Raw genomic sequence first — 19,309 nt, 5'->3', positions numbered from 1 at the left:
TTTGAGTGTATCGATAAACTTGTAGTCTTCAAAAGATTCAGGACGATCATTCCTGAGAGTGTGGTTAATTTAAACCCAACCACCAAACACTGGTATACACAATTTAGTATCCAAATCCAAATAAAAGCAACTTTATTAGCAACCTTTATTAGAATTTGAACCTTAGAAATTTCAACGTCAAAATTAGTTGATTTACGACGACGAGTTTGCAACAAGACCAATCCGGTGGTTTACATTTTTTCTTTTTTTATTATAATAAAATTTTTTATAGATTCACGATTGTATATTTTTTACAAGTGAAAGTTATATTTATAAATGACAATTATTGTTTGGAAAACGTTTATGGAGAACACTATTCAATGATAATGTGTACACTCCTATACGTACATTTTTTTTAATCTAACAATTAGCTTACAGCTGTGAATGCATATTGTTATTTTATAATAATAAATCTCTATTACATCGCCAGCTTAGCCTTCTTATACGAATGACTAGTGGGACAAACGACAAATACCTTTTTGTGACCTATTTGCATGTATGCGGGTCAAATATATGGTTGTGCGAAACCTTCACTTATCGCAGAATTACAACGCCTACGTTAGTAACGTTTACTTCAGACACAAATAACAATATTTATTACAGTCATAAAAATGCAAATAATTTATTTTAAAGTAAAAATTGTTAGTCTTAAAATATTCTTCTTCAGTATGTGTATTAATTTTTAGTATTCTTGATTAATTTAATGCAAATCATTTTTTTTAATGGCGAATATTTTTACTCTTACTCTTACTCGCCATTAATTCAGAGTACAATAGTTGATCTTTTTCGGTTTTAGACTGATAATTCCATAGAAAGTTCTGTAACCTCTATGCGATGGATTGAAGTACACACCTATACAAAAATATTTAAATTAAGTTATAATTTTAAAAAAAAAACAATAATTATACGTACTTTAAAACTAAAAATATTACTTTTTTAATTATTCTGTAAATTTCGATTTTTAGGAATGGATTTAATTTTTTTTTTTTTAAGATGCATTTCACTCTAATTTCATTCAGATTTCAAAAAGTCAAAATTTAAAAAAATTTCAAAATGTTTTTGATTCTTTTGTGATGTGTTAATATATAGAAGTTACATAGGCATGGTGTACAGTTAGTAAATAATGTTCTGTGTATTTATAATGCGAAAATATTATTTAAATTGTTTTATTAATACGAAAATTTGTTAGTCAAAACTTAATTTTTTTGTTTTTTCCATAAAAATATCACATTTTCATTACTTTAATGCAAATTTTCCAATCAATATTCTTGAAATTCTATTTGAAAATGACATCGGAACAATATCATCAAGTTATGTATCAATACGCTATAACATATAAAAAATATGATGAAATCGTTTTAAATAAAAATCGTTCAAATCTTCGTCTAAGTAATGTATTTTTTAGTTAAATAAATCTTTAATTTACCCTATATTTTTTGTTTCTCCATCTTTGGCTTGGATCTGCTTTGATAATTATGAACATAGTCCCACGGGAGATTCAGGACAATTTCCTCTCTCCTGCACTTCTTCCGCCAACATTGTCTGGATAATCATAACCAACATTGTGGATACTACGTGCCACCATTGCTCAGCGTGCAGCATAGTCCTAATGATAATCTCCGAGGTAAGCGTGTTGAATTCTTTCTGACATATTTCCCTATGCTTCAGGAACCGATCGCACACAAATAACTTGATTTTTCTGTTAAAATATATTCCGTGATTTTTCCGCGGAATATATTGAGATAAGAATATCATAATATATTCCGCGGAGGGTTTTAGCGTCCCCGCTTATACGTATGCCTTTAAACATCCGTGACGGAAAGCAACTGGATCAACTCGTTCCGCAGTTCCCCGTGTTTGCTGGCCAGGCATCTTTAGAAGTCTGGAATCAGTCTTCGGATCTAATTCCCCTTCGTCGATGATCCCATTATTTAATTCATTTGGAATAAAATTACTTTCAGACTGCGAGAGGAATGAGCATAATACTATAAAGTATTTTTAAAAAAATAAAAAGTAAACTTATTAAAGTTTGAAACGAGAACCTTGGTTTTCTTGAAATCGAGAAAGAGTAAATGTACTTTAAATTTTTAATATATCTTGGCTTTTGTTTATTTTAATCTTAATATACACTAGTAACTAATCAACCAGACATATATATATATATTTCCTTGATTAATTAATTTATTAATTTCCTAGAGAAACTTTGAACTCGGTACGTGAGAATATGGGAATGGTGTTTCTGTATCGTAAGAAAAATTCCATGGCTGACCGGGATTCAAACCTAAGACCCACGGATGAAAGTCCGAGTCGCTACCACTGTGCTACATAGTTCAGAATTTGCTTTAAATCCTCTGAAAATCTCTTCCTTTTTCCCGTTTATCAAATTGTCCCATTTTTATAACAATTATTACTGTATTACTTATTTGTAAAATATTGTATTTCCTATCTTCCAATATTTACTGTTTATTCCTTCATAAATGTTGAAAAACGAGTTTTTAAATATTTACTCATATGAAACTTTCCAAAAAAGTAAATTAAATATTTAATTTTTTCAACCAAATAAATTACTTTAACAATGAAAGTTAAATTTAAATAACTGGAGAAAAAATTAGGAAACAATTATATTTAAGTTTAAAATAAAAATACTTTCTCTTTGATTTTTTTTTCAGTAAAAAAAGAAAAGGATAGTATTTACTAAAGGTATAGATAGTAAAACTTCCGTTTTTATATGAAATCAGTATTTGTTGCCGGTCGATTTTATTTTTTTTTTAAATTATTATTTGTATAAAAAAGAAAAAATGAAAGTTACTTGATATTAATTAAGTTAAATCGAATTATTTGTTCTGAGAACAATTAATAAATTATTTTAACCTTTAACCTGTTTTCTAAAATATTACGTTTAATGTTGCGGCTATGCAATTCGTTAGGTTTTAAATTATCCAATAGTCAATTAAATAATTTATTAAATTTTTTGTTCTTTAATTTGACTAATTATCTTTAATTATCTTTCAGTTACGGGTGGGGTATTGAATGTTACATTTTTTTTTTAGTGCTTTCCACTGCTCGTTAGCATATGCATGATTGTGGTCGCCTTTCTTCCGTTCTTCTGGTTTATACTATTCTGTTTGTTTCTCTCTGGAGACTTAGATTCTCGAATCACATTTCTAAATTTATCCTCTCTAAAGAGAGAGGATAAATTTAGATTATAAATATTTAAATAAGGATAAATATTTCTAAGGATTGGTGTAAAGACACCAATCCTTAGAAATATTTAATGTTTTAGATTTGTTTCTATTTTTTTAAACCGGTGTGACTCTATTTGTGTAGAAATTAAATATTTGTTTTGTCAATTTTTGGTTGTTCCTTCTGCATAAACGTCTATTTTTTTTTCCGGATTAAGTCCCCTGTTTTTTCTGTATATTTTTAAATTTCTTTTACACTTTTCAATTTGTAAATTCCATTTTCGTATTTTGTTCCAAAAATTTTTTTTAAAATTCTTTCTTTTTTTTCTGCTATATTTTTTTCTGAAACAAAAAACTGCAGTCATTCTTCCCTAGATAGTGCTTCCTGATAGGATTATAATTTTTATTAGGCTTCAATTTGGAACTATTTGACAGGGAGGTTTTGTTGTCAATGTTCTTTGAAATATAATATACTGCTTCCACATTTTGCACTGTATTCCTCATTCAATTTTTTCAGTTACATTCATTATTGTTATTTCTCCCAAATATTTACATTTTTGAACTCTACTTACTTCTTGGTTATCAACATTTTTAGGGTTTGGATTCTGTTCTCTTTGTCATCGGAAAATCAGTGAATTTTTTTACAAGAAATTTGAAGACCAATTTTGCTAGTACATTTGCTTAGTTTTTAATTTTGATTTTAACCTCGTCTATGTCTTGCGAAAATTGCAATCTCGTTTGCGAAGCCCAGGATGTTTGTATTTATGAATTTAGTTTTCGTGCCCATTTTTATGATTTTGTGTACGTTTAACTTTTTAAGTTCTTTCTTCTACTTTCTTATAACGTTTTTAAGTAAACAATTAATGAAGATTTGAAACAGTCCATCTTCTAGCCGTACTCCAATTTTAATTACGAATAATTCTGAAAGTTACCCTAAGAATTTCACTTTTGATTTTATGTTTGTTAATATTTCTTTTATAATGTTTTTTTGTCTTGGGATGTATTTTAAATTCTTCAAGGATTTTAAGTAGAGATTCCCTGTAGATAGAGTCGTAGACTTTCCTAAAATATATCAAAATTGTAACTAATTTTAGGTTTTTAATCGTTTGCTATTGTAAAGATTTTTCCAGATATAATTCCACCTTGATATTCTCCGATTTCTTTTTCTATTGTCGGTTGAATTAGAATTAATTTTATGAATTAGGTAAAAAAAACACAAAAAAAATAATTATATATTTTAATGAACTCGATTAAACATTTTATGAAACAGAATCATTAAATATTATAATGATTTGGTTTGAATTCATTTCTATTGAATTAATTCCTTAAAATTTTCAATAAAAAAAAAAAGATGAAATAACATATATGGACTATTTCTAATTAGTTGAATTTTATAAATGATTTTTTATGTCTACGGACTGACCTAATTCATTTAAAAGGAAAAGAGGTTAAGCAATATTTACTTTATTATGTAATATTTCATTAATATTCGATTAAGAAGAAAACGTATATTTAACTTAGTAATTAATTTATATACAATTAAATCTTTCTAATTTTATAGAGAAACACATTAATTTATATCGATATACATTTATTCAACCTAAGTATATTGTGTCATATGTCCTGTACTCGATTATTGAGTTATATGATTAACATAAAACTCTATTTTATTTTATAATATCATGACGGTAATATTATTACGCAATAATTTAAAAATTGAGGAAGTAATTAATTTTAAATAAAATTCTTACAATTAAAATAATGTTAGGTTTGTGTAGTAACCTCTTAGATGATGATTATATTGATATGGTACTGTGGTATACTGTACTTATATTTTCAGCATATACATACGTTCTTAAGTACATATATAAATACCGAATATGTAGTCTAAATGCTGTTTCATGAAACAAACATGAGAGGTAATTTTATTTTACTTAACATTTCATGCCTTAGCATGAGTGTTTGCCTCATTAAGTTTGTTGTTCGCTATTGCAAGCCTGAAATTTGTTTAACGATTATAAATCCAGTAACTCTGTAACTGTAAAGGTAATCGATTATTTTATTAGAAATCGGATTGTGAACCTTTCTTCGCATTATTAATAACTTCTATAAAATATTTATTTTTTAAAATAATTTATATATTTATATTTTTAGCTACATTTATTAATAAAGGTGAGTTTAAAATTATTTCAGTTTATAAAATTTATTAACTGTAATCTTTCTTTTGTTATTTGAATGGTTCAACGCATCTCGTTGTGATTCCTTATTTACTAGCAGTAATCAATTTCAACATATTCTCTACATCTTACAACCTAAATTATCGATTTTTGTTTATTATTTCTACCTTTACTGATAATTTTTTTTTTTTGTTCTACTTTCGTAATAACTATAATTATAAATTATAATGTGTAAACCTTCCTATTTCATACACGTAATAACTTTTTTTTTTCATTTTTCTCTAGCAAAAACAGATTAACGGGCAATTACACTTACTGATAACATTGAAGTTATGTAACATATGAAAAATACTAAGCCTGATTAGGATTCAAAAAATGGATCTTGAATAAAAAATTATTAGATTTACTTCAATTTTTTAAACATCTTAATAAAAAGTTTTATCAGCTTAATTAATTTTAAATATGGTTTAATAATAATGATATACTATATTTAAAATTTCTTTATGATTCTTAAATCTATGTTTTATAAAAAATAAATTTTTTCACTACATGAAAGTTCTTATTTTTTTATACTAGTCTGCTTTTAATACTAGCTTTATTTCATTCATCCTTTGTTATTTTTCTTTATAAATTAAAACAAAAGTCCTTAAATCTTCTGGTTAGCTGCATTATATTCTCCTACCGTAAAATTTATATTATTTTTTACCTTTTTTTAATCATATTTAATTAATATTTTTTTAAATTTTATTAACAAATCCGGTTATTTGGTAAATTTTTCTAATTTCAAATTTTATTCATGTAATAATAGGTTTATAGTTTAAATATATGGTACAGTAAAGTATATTTTTTTGTCAATATATTATTTCAAGTGCTTTTTTTAGTTTAATTTTTATTGATTTAAATATTTCAAAAGTTTTATCATTTCCGTACTTTTTCAATAATCAATTGTTATTTTTTCTTCGCGTTATTTTTAATATTTATTGGTTAAACTGACATATATATATTTATAAACAAGCTGGAAAAATATTGCCTAACTTTTCAGCCTATTAATAATAAAGTTTAAAAGAATTATAATTAAAAAAACAGGAAACAGATTATATATTTATTAAATATGGGAAGAATATTCTTCTTAAAATATGCATATATAGGTTAAACTAAACAAATTTTCTCAAGTAAAATTTTCTTTAAATTATACTCCCACAAGAATAAAATAATAAAAAGAAAATTTTCAGAAATCTTTTCTGCATTTTAGATCTGACGTTTATAATTTTTTTTAAATTTATAGCTGTATCAAGATATGAAGTATAAACTTTCAAAAAACGTTTAAAAACTATTTATACTTAAGAGAGATAGAGAAAAAACATGTAGCAACCAGTTTTAAGAAGTGGGAGTAAATTTTTTGAATGAGAATTTTTTATATATTTATATTTTTATATGAATTGTAAACAACAAATTTTGTACAATAAAGTTTTCTCTAAATTGCCTCAAAAGAAAATCGAAATTGGGTTTATCGCGATATACCTCCACCCCGTTAAAAAATTTTGAAAAAATTTATATGACCAATGCCCCATATATAGAAATATCTGAAGTAAATTTGAAGAAAATCGGTTTTGTCGTTTGTGAAATATAAGGTCAAAAACAATGTAACACATACGTGCATATGCACATACTCATATTTGTTTTTGATCTAGACGAAGTACTTAGATTCTAGAACGTAAGTATTTACAAAAAACCCGATACCCAATTTTTCAGATGACCACCGTATTTTCCTATTTAATACAGCTGTTCTAGCTATTTGCATCAGGAAAGTAAATTACTGTGTATGCACATATCCAAAAGAGAGTTTATCATTACCTTCTTTAATTACTAAGCTGGTAAAAGTTTAATTTTAAGTGTAATCAATAGAATTAAAATAAAATCCTACGTATTAGTCTCGGAATCTTTCGCCCAAAAAATTATGTTTTAGTTACTAAATCAAAAACTTAAGGTCAATGAAATTTATTCTTTAATAAAAGAGCAGCATGTGTGGGGGGGGAAGAGAGAAATATATTTTCTGTTTTATGACTTTTTTGTTCACCACACATTTATCGATATATAAGAAGAGAAAACAAAATTTAAAGAACAATATTTATCTCAACTGATGTACAGAACTGTAATTTAAACTTTTACATTACATATTAAGCAATAACTTTTTAATTCGTTTTAAATAGTATATATATATCTTTGTATAATTTAATTTAAATTTATCCTGAAATATAAAATTTCCAAAACAACATTACTAGAGTGAGGCTTTTAAATATATTTTTATGATAAAACAAACTGGTGAAGTTAGCAAAATCGAAGAAAATCGAAGCAGCTATTGTTGTGTCTACAATGGAAAGAATTTTTTTTTTTCCTAAAGAAAGACAAAGGATGTTCTAACAGAAATTGCTCAGTGATGAACAAATAGAACCTCTATCATTTTTATTCTTTAAATTTACATTTGTACGTTTCCTAAGCTCGTGTGTACATTTTTTGTTCGGACAGATTTAATTTCACTGTACTGTTTAAAAACGAAAATAAAGTTAAACGCTAAACTTGTCGTCGTTATTAAATATTTATTATGGCTACTAATATTCTTAAATAAAATATAATATTATACCTTGAGACCTTCAAATAACAAAACGAGTTTTCAGGATACCAAACGGTTTGTCAAATTATACTTAAGCGCCGTTAAATATTAATTTTAATATTTTAAATATTATTTTTTGCTATAAAGGAGAAAAATATAAAAATAAACAACATAACTACTTTCGCGTTACATAGCGCAATATTTCAGCCTACGAGAAATGACCTTATTATGCTTCCGTTACCAATTTTAATAAAGAACCTTACCATTTATGATATATAAATTTAACATATTACAATAAAACCAATATTATTGTATTAATAAGTTTTAACTTTCTAATAATTAAATAAATCAAAATTTTCTACATTTCTTTTAACCTGTACTTTTTTTTTCATTTTAGTCGTATTCTTAATTTTTATTATACTGTATTGATTTAATTTATTATTTTTATATATTTACTAATTAATAATTTTTTTATAGATTAATTATTGTCTTTATCTAGTAACCCGATTTTTTTCATTGACCAAAAAAGGATATCTTTTTTTTGTTAAAACATATAATTTTGTTATACGTGGAATTAGCTTATCTCTACTCAAACCCACCATTCTATGAATGGTGAAGAACATTCACCATGATCTATATAATTTTCAGAGTAATTGGAATAATCCAATATTATTATTGGATTATTATTTATTATTTTATTATTATTTATTTATATTCCACGGGAATTCCTAAATATTATTAATTCTTTCCTGAAATTAATAAAATTAATAAGGATACATTTATTTATACAAGGGTTGAAAATCTTTCTGAAAATATTCATGATTGGATTAAGATAATACCATCCTGTAAGTTTAATTTAAATCAGAATAGATAAGCTGTGCTAAAAATAATAAGTAAAAGATAAAATAATTGTAAAACATTCTTGCACAAAATTGCACAAGAAAAACGAGTTTTCGTTTTTTGTTTCCTTTTGCCCTGCTCCAACAGATACTCAATCATCATGATCCCTGAAGAAGGTAACGCTATCTAAATACGCCGAACAGTATTATTAACAATAGATGCTGTAGTTAAATAAACTTCAAAGTTCCAACTTGCAGCATCATAACAAACCACATTTCTAAATTGCCTCGCTTAAATTTTTTCGACCTTGATTGGCTTTAACTCAAGAACTACTTAACCAATTTTCATTAAGTTTTCAGATGCACAATTTCAGATACACTACTGCAATATATCTAAATTTCAAGGAAATTTATCTTTTAGTTTTGAAAAGTTCCCAGCCACAAAGGTTTATGCATACCAAATAAATAAAAATAAGGAATCCCTAATTTAAGTGAATGGACATTTCCTACTCCTCATACCTCAAACATTAAAGAAAATTTATTTTCACTCTCCACTATCACAATGCGACCAATATTAATACCATTTTTTTTTTTCGAAAAGTCGGTAAAAAAAGCTTACAATAAAGTTTTTATACTTTTCTGACGTAGATTATTTATTCTTATATAGCGGAAAAATAATAAATATGAAAAAAATTAATAAAAATCTTAAAACCGTAATTTTTTATTTTTTTCTAATTCCCACCCTTAAAATTACGTCCCAGGATTTTTTTTTTATTTTTCTACGTTTACTATGTTAAATAAAAAGTGTAAGTAAAAAAAAAAACTACTGAAAAATACACAACCAATAAAAAGTTACTTAGAATTTCTTTTTTAGGGATGAGGGTGAATTATGATCAAAATTAATTGTAATATTAAAAGTTTAAATAAAACAACAAACGTTGTAAAATCTATATTTTTAAACATTTATTGGCTCTCCTATTCCCAATATTACCCTCAAAGTATTTTTTGGGGAGTCGTTTGCAATACTACTGTGTCTAGGAAGTCATTCATTAAAAAAATATGCAATAAATAAAAAGATAGTTTTTTTTATTTTGGGGGGCAATAGTTTTGTTTAAAATGGTAAGATAAGCGTGTACGTTGAGCTTGCATAAAGTTTTATTATATTAGAAAAATTTTTAAATCTACAGAGAAATCTTCTCCATTCTCTTGAGATATGACCCCAACCTTTTACCTACAAATTGCCTCATATACCAAATATGTCCCATTTTCAAATTGCGTCATATACCATTTGGTCTCTGTACCAAATTTCATCAAAATCGGTTTACCCAGTCAAAAGTAATCAAGCTTCAAACACACCAACACACGTAGGAACATTATCTCGACAACAATTTCTTTTTGGTCTTTTTTGGAGTCCTTGGGGTGATGAACGTGAAATAAAAAAATCCTATACGCTATTTTTTTTAGCTGATTATCATACTTTTCTTTAGCAACATAGCTCTACAGATGACAGGAAAGTAACAAACTACTGAAATTTTGTATTTATCTATAGTCGTAACTTAATTTTGGAAATTTTATCTAATTAAATTAACGACATTTAGCTTTTGTTTAAATACAAGTATATAAATAAAGGTTTATTTCAGTAGTTAATCAGTTTCAGATTTTCTTGATTTACTTTTTTTTCTTTTGAAAGGATATTAATCCTTTAAAAAATAAATTGTTCATTTTAAACAAAATTATTATAAACCTCTTATACGAGTATTAAGTAAGCCGACTGCAATAACTCTGTGTTTAATCTTTAAAACGATTTATAATAGTGATTGTATGAATAATTTAACTCAAAAATTCTCATAATAGAAAATTTAATCAAAGAAATGTTTTTTTTATATACTTATAGTGGTAATTTTTATTTATTAACTGCGTAAATATATTTATTTAAGCATTTGCTAATGATGTTATATAAATAGAAAATAAGTATCTGTAAAAAGCTATATAAACATTTTATATATATATATATATATATATATAAATATATATATATATATATATATACATATTTCGAAACAATGATAAATTTTTTACTTATAAGTTTTCTAAAAAATAATAATAACACAAAATAATATTCTATAAATAAGGATATTTTTTTATTTTTTAACTTAAAAACAGCGTATGAAAATTTAGCATGTTACTAACAAATAACTAAAATAAAAGAATTTTAAACTTTTTTATTATTGTTTTCTAATAATTGAATTAAAGAAGATTTTTAAAATTATTACTGTAATACATTGATACATTGTAATAAGATGTTAAATTACATCAAGTGGAAATAAAAAAATTTGCGTAAAAATGATTTCAAAAGAAAGAAAACATTCCTATATTATATCAGTTGTATATTTAAATTTGAAAAACGGGTTTTAATAATTAGTTTCTAAGTTTTTCTTGTCTTCGATTTCAAAGAAATAAAATCGGATAGTAAATTAATATACAGTAAATAGTTACATGAATTGCAACGTAGCAGTAGAATGAAATTATTATATTCTTTTCCATAAAAAAGTACATGGGTTTTTTGAATGTGCTCATATTTTTATTTTAGCTGCAATTGGCGAAAAGCGGACGGGCGGCTGCGCGCAGCGTACGAACGATTCATTCGTTCGAACGGTTTATACTTTTTGATAGGAACGATTTATCAAAATTATATTTTTGTTTTGGGCATAAAACAAGAAAAAATTAAGGTTAGATATGTGTTAAAAAATCACAACTCAAGAAACATCTAAAAATGTTTTGAAATTTCTCGTTGTAAAAGATTTTGTTGTTACTACGTTAAATTCACGAGCGTTATTTAGTTACAATTGGGGAAAAATTAAAAAAACCATGTGTAATGAAATATAAACCACGTAATATTTTCGCGGCGGGCCGTAGGCCTGCCTTTTTCCTAGTTAAAGAATAATTATTATTTATTGGTGTTCTTTGGAGTTTCTTCTTTTTTTCTGTTTAGCCTCCGGAACCATCGTAAAATATTACTTACGAGAATGAATGAGGATGATATGTACGAATGTAAATGAAGTGTAGTCTTGAACAATCTTAGGTGGGTTTCAATTATAACAACACCTCTTAGGAGTGGTTGAACTGAGTCTGTTCCCGACTTCATGTTTACCGGTACGTTTACACTTACGCTGCATCTTCAGCTACCGTACGTCAGCCCCGGCAAGCCGGTAACAGTAATAATTGCATTCCCCCCCCCCACACACACACAGGGATAGAGAAGGGGGTGAGATGAGCGAGGAGGGAGAGAGCTAGAAAATTGGTTGGAGAAATATATATATATATACTGTAAATATAAGTAAAAGTAACCATACCTTACCTCGATTATAAGTTCGATGTATTTTTGAAATATACTTTTACTGTTACATTAATTATTGTAGAAAGGATAATATAGCAATAATTACGTATTAATATAGACTATGTAGGTACTGCGTTTAGCCGATAATACGCTAATGACTTATTTTATTGAAAAAGTTACTATACTATACATTTTTTTTTTTTTGCTGTCGAACAAAAATTTACAATCGGTTTCTCCTGACGAAACCAAAAGTAAATAATATGTTAAATTACCAAATGACAAAGGACCATCCATCCAATGATGACCCCCCTCCCCCACCAAAACAAACAGTAAAAGATTGTATCAACAGAAACGTCCCCATGTTAATAAGCACATTATTTAAGTAACTAAGATCCAATAAACATTCATTATGTCATCGCGTGCGATTAGAAAGTGTTGGATACTATATTATACGTGACGCGAAATATTTTTTTCTTTTAAATACCATGTAATCTGCAAATTGACAACAGTTATTTTTCCAATTCTATAATTATTTTCTAGTTTATTTTTTCTAGTAACTATAGAACGGTTATTTAATAATGAATGAAATTTTGTAGCGTATGAAAACAAATGCCATTCCTAACCGGAATTTGAATCTAGAACTTTCCAGATGAATGCCAGTAGACGCTATCATTCGGTCACAGCTGATACATTCCTTTTTTAGTATTAAAAAAAATCTATTCGTTATTGAAATCCTATTACTTTAAAAAGAGGTTTATAACTAGATCGGTTTATAACTGGATCCAATAATTGTTGATTCAAAAACATTTAAACAGTGTGTAATCTTTCTCATTTGATCAATGAGAAAACTATTAATTTTTTATAAGTTTCACAAGAAAGTAAAATGAAGTTAGGTCAAAATTGGGTTTATTTTAGTATTAATAGTAAAATAAAATTTGAGGTAATAAGAAAAAGATTGCAAAATAATCTAAGTGTTACGACGACTTTTTATTCTTATTATGAAGAGAGTTCTTACTTAGTTTCTTAACTTATCGGTAAAAACATAACGTGACAAGTATAATTATGAGATTTGAATTGAATAACCGTTTTCGTAATGTAATAAATTAAAGAAATATTTGTATATATTATTTTTCATGTACATTACATTATGAATTATACAATACGTGTAATTGTTTAATTATTTTCAATGTTTCAAGGCCATTATTGCTTGACTACTTCTTCGTCATTAAAAATTAAAATTATAATAATTTGTTTTTTTTTTGTTAGAGTATAAATAGATCAAATTGATTGTAAATTAACTGTTAGAATAAAAAAATTGTTATTGCAAATTATTTATCGGGAATTATAAAAATATAAAGCAGAAAGATAAAAATATAAAGTCGAAACTTAAAGGATTTGTTCATTCTAATGTATTACTCGATCTGAAAATATAAGCTTTTATACATTTAAAAACAATTAATAAAAGTTTTTTCTTAAAAACTTTGTCCATAGAATAAAAATGTTCATAGAAAAAAAAACATTCATAGAATAATAATATGCATGATATAGATATCATGTGCCATATAACCTTCGTTAATTATATACATTCTTAAGAAAACTGAATAAAGATATACAAAATGGAATGATTTATTAATTGATTAGGGATGGTGATTTTTGTTACAAGTTTTATGTTCGTATACAGCAATCAATATTAACGGAATTACTTCGGTTTAACTAAGGAGAAAGTTATTCAATCATTACTAAAAATGTCATACTTATCATTGTATATTTATCTATTTCTAAATTAGTTTTTTTACTACTACGTTTGTTTATTAATCTTTTTTTAGGACTTTCGTAGGAATTTTTGTTCTTTAGTACTTTATTCTATAAGATATTAAAAATATTAAATTTTAGATTTACTGGTTCAGTCTTTGATGTAAAAAAGTGTTTAAATGTTTTAATAGAAGTATTTTATAAACAATACTCTGTATAAAATTGTTTATTTCAATTAATGAGATAGTAAAACATATATCCCTACAATGTTAATATTTTTTTTTAATATTTTGAATAAAGACAAATCTCGAAAAAAGTACCAAGTTAGAATAATAAATAAAAATTATTCTTTAACTCCAAGTTAAATAATAATTTTTATTTATTAAAAAGACAGGGCTACGGCCCGCCGCGAAAATGTTACATTGTTTCTGTTTCATTACACACGGTTTTTTTTTCATTTTTCCCCAATTGAAATTAAATAACGTTCATGAGTTTAACGTAATAACAACAACAAAATCTTTTACAACGAAAAATTTCCAAACATTTTTATATGTTTCTTGAGTTGTGATTTTTTAACACAGATCTAACCTCAATGTATTCTTTTTTTATGCACAAAACAAAAATGTAATTCTAGATAAATCGTTCCTATAAAAAAGTATAAATTGTTAGAACGAATGAATCGTTCGTGCGCTGCGCTCAGCCGCCCGTCCGCTCTTCACCAATAGCAGCTATAATAAAAATATGAGCACATTCAACAAACAAACAATCCCACGCACCATCCTTTTTTATGGAAAAGAATATAATAATTACATTCTACTGCTACGTTGCAATTTATGTAACTATTTACTGTATATTAATTTACTATCCGATTTTATTTCTTTGGAATCGAAGACATGAATAATTTTGAAAAACATAGTGAAGAAAGTAAAAATTAATAATTCCATTTTTATTTGATAAATTTAAAATATTTTGAAATAAATAAATTGTTTTCAATCCTACACAATGAAAGTTTACGAATTTTTTTGGATTAAAAACAAAATAATTGTTATTGGGATAATAAAAGAAAAGTAGATGTATTTTGAAAAACTTAGAAACTAATTATTAAAACCCGTTTTTCAAATTTTAATATACAACTGATTAATAAGCGAATGTTTTCTTTCTTTTAAAATTATTTTTATGTAAATTTTTTTATTGCCACTCGATGTAATTTAACATCTTATTACAATGTATCATGTATTACAGTAATAATTTTTTAAATGTTGTTTAATTCAATTATTAGAAAACAATAATAAAAGAGTGCTTTCATTCATTAAATAAAAGATGATTCAAATTTTGTGTTTTTTTAATACGATTGTTTGTTATTTAATAATAATCAGTACACATTTTTTCCACCAGTACACTCATGTAATTATAAAATTATTAATTAACATCTTCATATATTATAACATTTATATTTAACATACAATTTTTTTTATCCTTTTTTTTTACCTTGACTGTTACGTGCAAATTATTAATAAATTCATTTGTTATGAAAAAGAAGGAATTTGGGTCTTAAAAGGTTAACTATATTACTGTAATTAAAATTCTATAAATATTCTTGACATGATAAATAAATTTTAATATAATAAATTTAAGTACAATAGTTAAAATAAACCAGCTGCCTTTTTTTGAATCTATCTTTCAGTCTGATCGAAGTACAAAATTGTATTACTTGATTATCTCTTCTTATTGGGATGAGATAATAGAAATAAAAAGTGTCCTTATAAAAGGTGCTATTATTTTAATATTTATTTGAAGACCGTTTAGTTAGTCATTTAATCCTCTTTTTCTCTCTCTCTCTTCCTTACTCCCCTTCTTTTTTTCTCTCTCCCTTTTTAATATTATAATTTATTTATTTTATCATAACCGCCTGTAATTCATGTTTTATCGATAATTATTTCCGCTCTCATTATCAGTATTTTCGGATACTAACCACATTTTAGGTAATCTTTCCTTTGGAAAAGTTTTTTTCATGACTGTTAAATCATTAGTAATATGTAGAATTACGCAATATGCTTATCAAAAGAAAACAAGTCATAGGAAAGTTACATAATATTTTTATTGATCAGAATAAATGCGTTATGTTAGTTTAACTAATACTAATCTATTTGTTTCATTCCACATTATTATTTATTTATTTTTCCTTAATTCTTCATCTAAACAAGTTAAATAGTTTTTTTTTTTTTATTTAAGTGTTAGTAGGAAATTGTGACTGTATAAAGATATTGCATCAATCCTTTATGTGAAATTTAACGTTTGCTGTTTCGTCTCAGTATGTAAGGTATAATAGTATTAATGCTATGCTAATAAAGATCTATATGTATTGTTACAGATCATTTAAACGGCAATAATTGATTTTTATAATTTCTTTCGTTCATTTAACAACAGTAATTTTTCCTATTACGAAATATTTTTTTTTTCTAAGAATTGTTGTGTATAAATGATTTTAATAGTAGATTTACTAAGAGGAAATTGTTTGTTATTTTTCTTTTATAAATTATCTTGTTGAGTAATTTTCTGCTATGTTTAATTGTGTTTAGTTTATAGCCTCCTTTTTTTTGTTAATAAATAGATTAAGTTATTATGTTAAATTCTTTTTTATGATAATTTGCTAAATCGATTTATCGGAAGAAATTTTTTAGTACATCTACTTCAATTAAATTTTATAGAATTATTTTATAAATTATAAAAGAATGTTGAATTTTTTCGGAAAGAAAATAAATAGAAGCATTGATTTCTTAATTACGGAACAGTTAACAACTATTCTTTAATGCTTTTAATTTATTGTTATTAACTTTATTTTTCCGTTTATTTTATATAGATATAGATAACCATCGCGGATTTGCCCTCTTTATACGTCAATTTTTTTTTATTTTATTTTTTTTTTACGTCAAGTAACCGGAGGCAGGTGAGTCAATCGCGTCGCACTTACAGTAACAATGGCTGTGTTGGTTGACCCACGAACACAATTTTTATAATTATACTGTAACACCCTTAAACTATCTAAATTAAAGAAATGAAAATAATTTGTAGACATTTATCGGAAGCGTATTTGCAAGCTCAAATCTAGTGAATATTTCGTTTAGTATAGTCGGAAGGATCGAAAATTTGCGACATATTAAACATTTTTTACCTTTCTTTGTCCCTTTTACGGTCGAGTTTCAAAAAATTTAGAAATTAATATTAAGATATTCACGTAAAGATTACACACACCAAAAATTAAGTTTATATCTTCATTTATTTAACGAAAAATTAAAAAATTAACGGGGTTTCAAAAAAAAAGTTCATTTTAACCCTTTAAACTCGAAAGTTCAAAAAAATTAGAAACTGGAAAAGATTACACACGTACACAAAAAAAATCAGGTTGATATCTACATCTGTAATCGAGAAATTAAAAAATAGTAAATTTCATTATTACTTCATTTTAACCCTTTAAACTTAAAATTTGGACAAATTCTTTCTTAGTGTACACTTACACCGTAAGAGGAACTGTAAACAAATTTTCATCAATTTTTATCTTCTTCAGTTTTTGCTGGACGTTGCTTGTGAATGACATCTTATTTTATATATATAAATATATAGCCTAAAAAAATTATCAAGTTTATAAATATAGAAAAATTCTTAAATAATTCACTAGTTGTTAGAATCGAAGCAGATTTATTCTTCAATTTTCTTCAACCACTTTTATGTAAATATTTCGGCCACCATATTTTTACATATGTCCTGTGATTCGAGATCTTTTATTTATATCTTTTATCCTAAAGCTTTGATTATTCTTATCGCTGTGTTTTTTATTTGTTTTCCTTCATAAGCACTTTTATTCTTTCTACTCTAATCTTTCCATTTTCTAGCATCACTTATCACAACGAAACCGAGGTATCAGTTCTTCTTATAATAATATTAGAGCTGATTCTTTAAAATTACTTTAAATTTCCAGGTGCAATACGTTCTGAAATTATCTTAATTATGACAGAAACCCCACCTTTACGAAGGATATTCTCTTACGATTAAGCTTATTTTAATTTTACTTAATTATTTTAGTTTACATATTTGTTAATATGCTTCAATGAAAACTCAAAATAAAAAAAATAAATACGTTTTTAAAATTTATATTGTTTGATTATGAAAAATTATGTAAAAAAGTTTCTATACGTATATTTTTATAATAAAAATAAATTTAAACTGGCGATTTTATTAAAATTAAAAAAATTTTCTTTTGCTTATACGAGTATTATTATAGAAAACATAAAATAACTTGCAAATTAAATGATTAAAAATTAAATAATTCAGTTTTTTAATTAATTATAACTGCTTAATTTTAATATTAATTATGATGAATTAGCATAAACGTCTAAATTTATTAACTGCTTAATTTTAAATTAAATAATTTTTACCGTGTAATAAAATAAATTTTAATGAAACTTTGGGAAAGTATTCGCAATGCTTGATATTTAAGACGTACTGCATATAAAAAAAAGTAAAGTAAATACACTTTACTTCTATGTATAGGACGCACATTCAGGAGGGAATTGCTATTGAGCTTTCCTGTTTTAAGACAATTGAAACAATTCAAAACATTTATTTATTGTTCCTAGGGAACAGATTGTTTATTTTGATTAATCGGACTGAAAATTGAAAAACGCCAATTATTGTAAAAACATAGCCTTATTATCAATTATCCATTATTAAGAACAATTAATCGTATAATATACATCAGTGGGTTTGTAATCATCAACATACATACGACACGCTGCACATAAAACAATTGTGTTTATGACCTGATTATATGTGTTTTTAAGTGGTTGAATAAGGAAACAATGGACAGATTATTTCGTTATCTATCATTTAATAATTTATGAATATCTTAACCACATAATCAACAGTATTTAATAATTCTTCTACTATGGACTAGTTTAATTAAGTACTGATCTCTGTTGTAAGTTATGGACGGTTACTCTTTTGTAATCTAGAATGTTGATTTGTAATTTATACAGGAAACTCGATTTGTTTTTAATCTTAATGTAAAATTGATAAAATTTTCTGTATTTTTTAATTAAAAATAAAATAGATTTAATGTTCATAGAAAAGTAAAGTTTTTGAAAAAGCAATAAAATGTCAAAGCTAATATCTGGATATTGAAACTTTTGCAAAGTTTTAGTATTCTAAAAAATTAATATTAAAATTTGAATTAAAATATTTAAAAGATATTTTCCGGCTCTGAACTGAATCAAAGCATAGAGGATGTTTACTTTTTAATATTCCAAAACAGTTTTGTATTTTATGAGATATCAGGCTGTCCAGTATTATTCAGTAACCAATTAAACGATTATCCG

General features: G+C 25.4%; 1 protein-coding gene across 2 annotated transcripts in view; it reads left to right on the top strand.

The window, feature by feature from the left end:
- Nucleotides 1-19,309, top strand: part of LOC142328581 (UNC93-like protein) — a 302,554-nt gene that overhangs the window by 96,141 nt on the left and 187,104 nt on the right. The window contains exon 1 of one of the 2 annotated variants that reach the window (XM_075372350.1): nucleotides 5,255-5,393. The exons of the other annotated variant lie outside the window; for it this stretch is intronic. The gene's annotated coding sequence lies outside the window, so the exon portion shown is untranslated. Of the gene's footprint in view, nucleotides 1-5,254; nucleotides 5,394-19,309 lie in introns of those variants that run through there. 2 annotated transcript variants of the gene reach the window in all.

The sequence above is a fragment of the Lycorma delicatula genome, chromosome 8 (assembly GCF_047948215.1).
Source record: "Lycorma delicatula isolate Av1 chromosome 8, ASM4794821v1, whole genome shotgun sequence".
Taxonomy (NCBI): Eukaryota; Metazoa; Arthropoda; class Insecta; order Hemiptera; family Fulgoridae; genus Lycorma; species Lycorma delicatula.
Note: the sequence above shows the minus strand (reverse complement) of the source record. Positions and strands in the feature narration are given on the sequence as shown.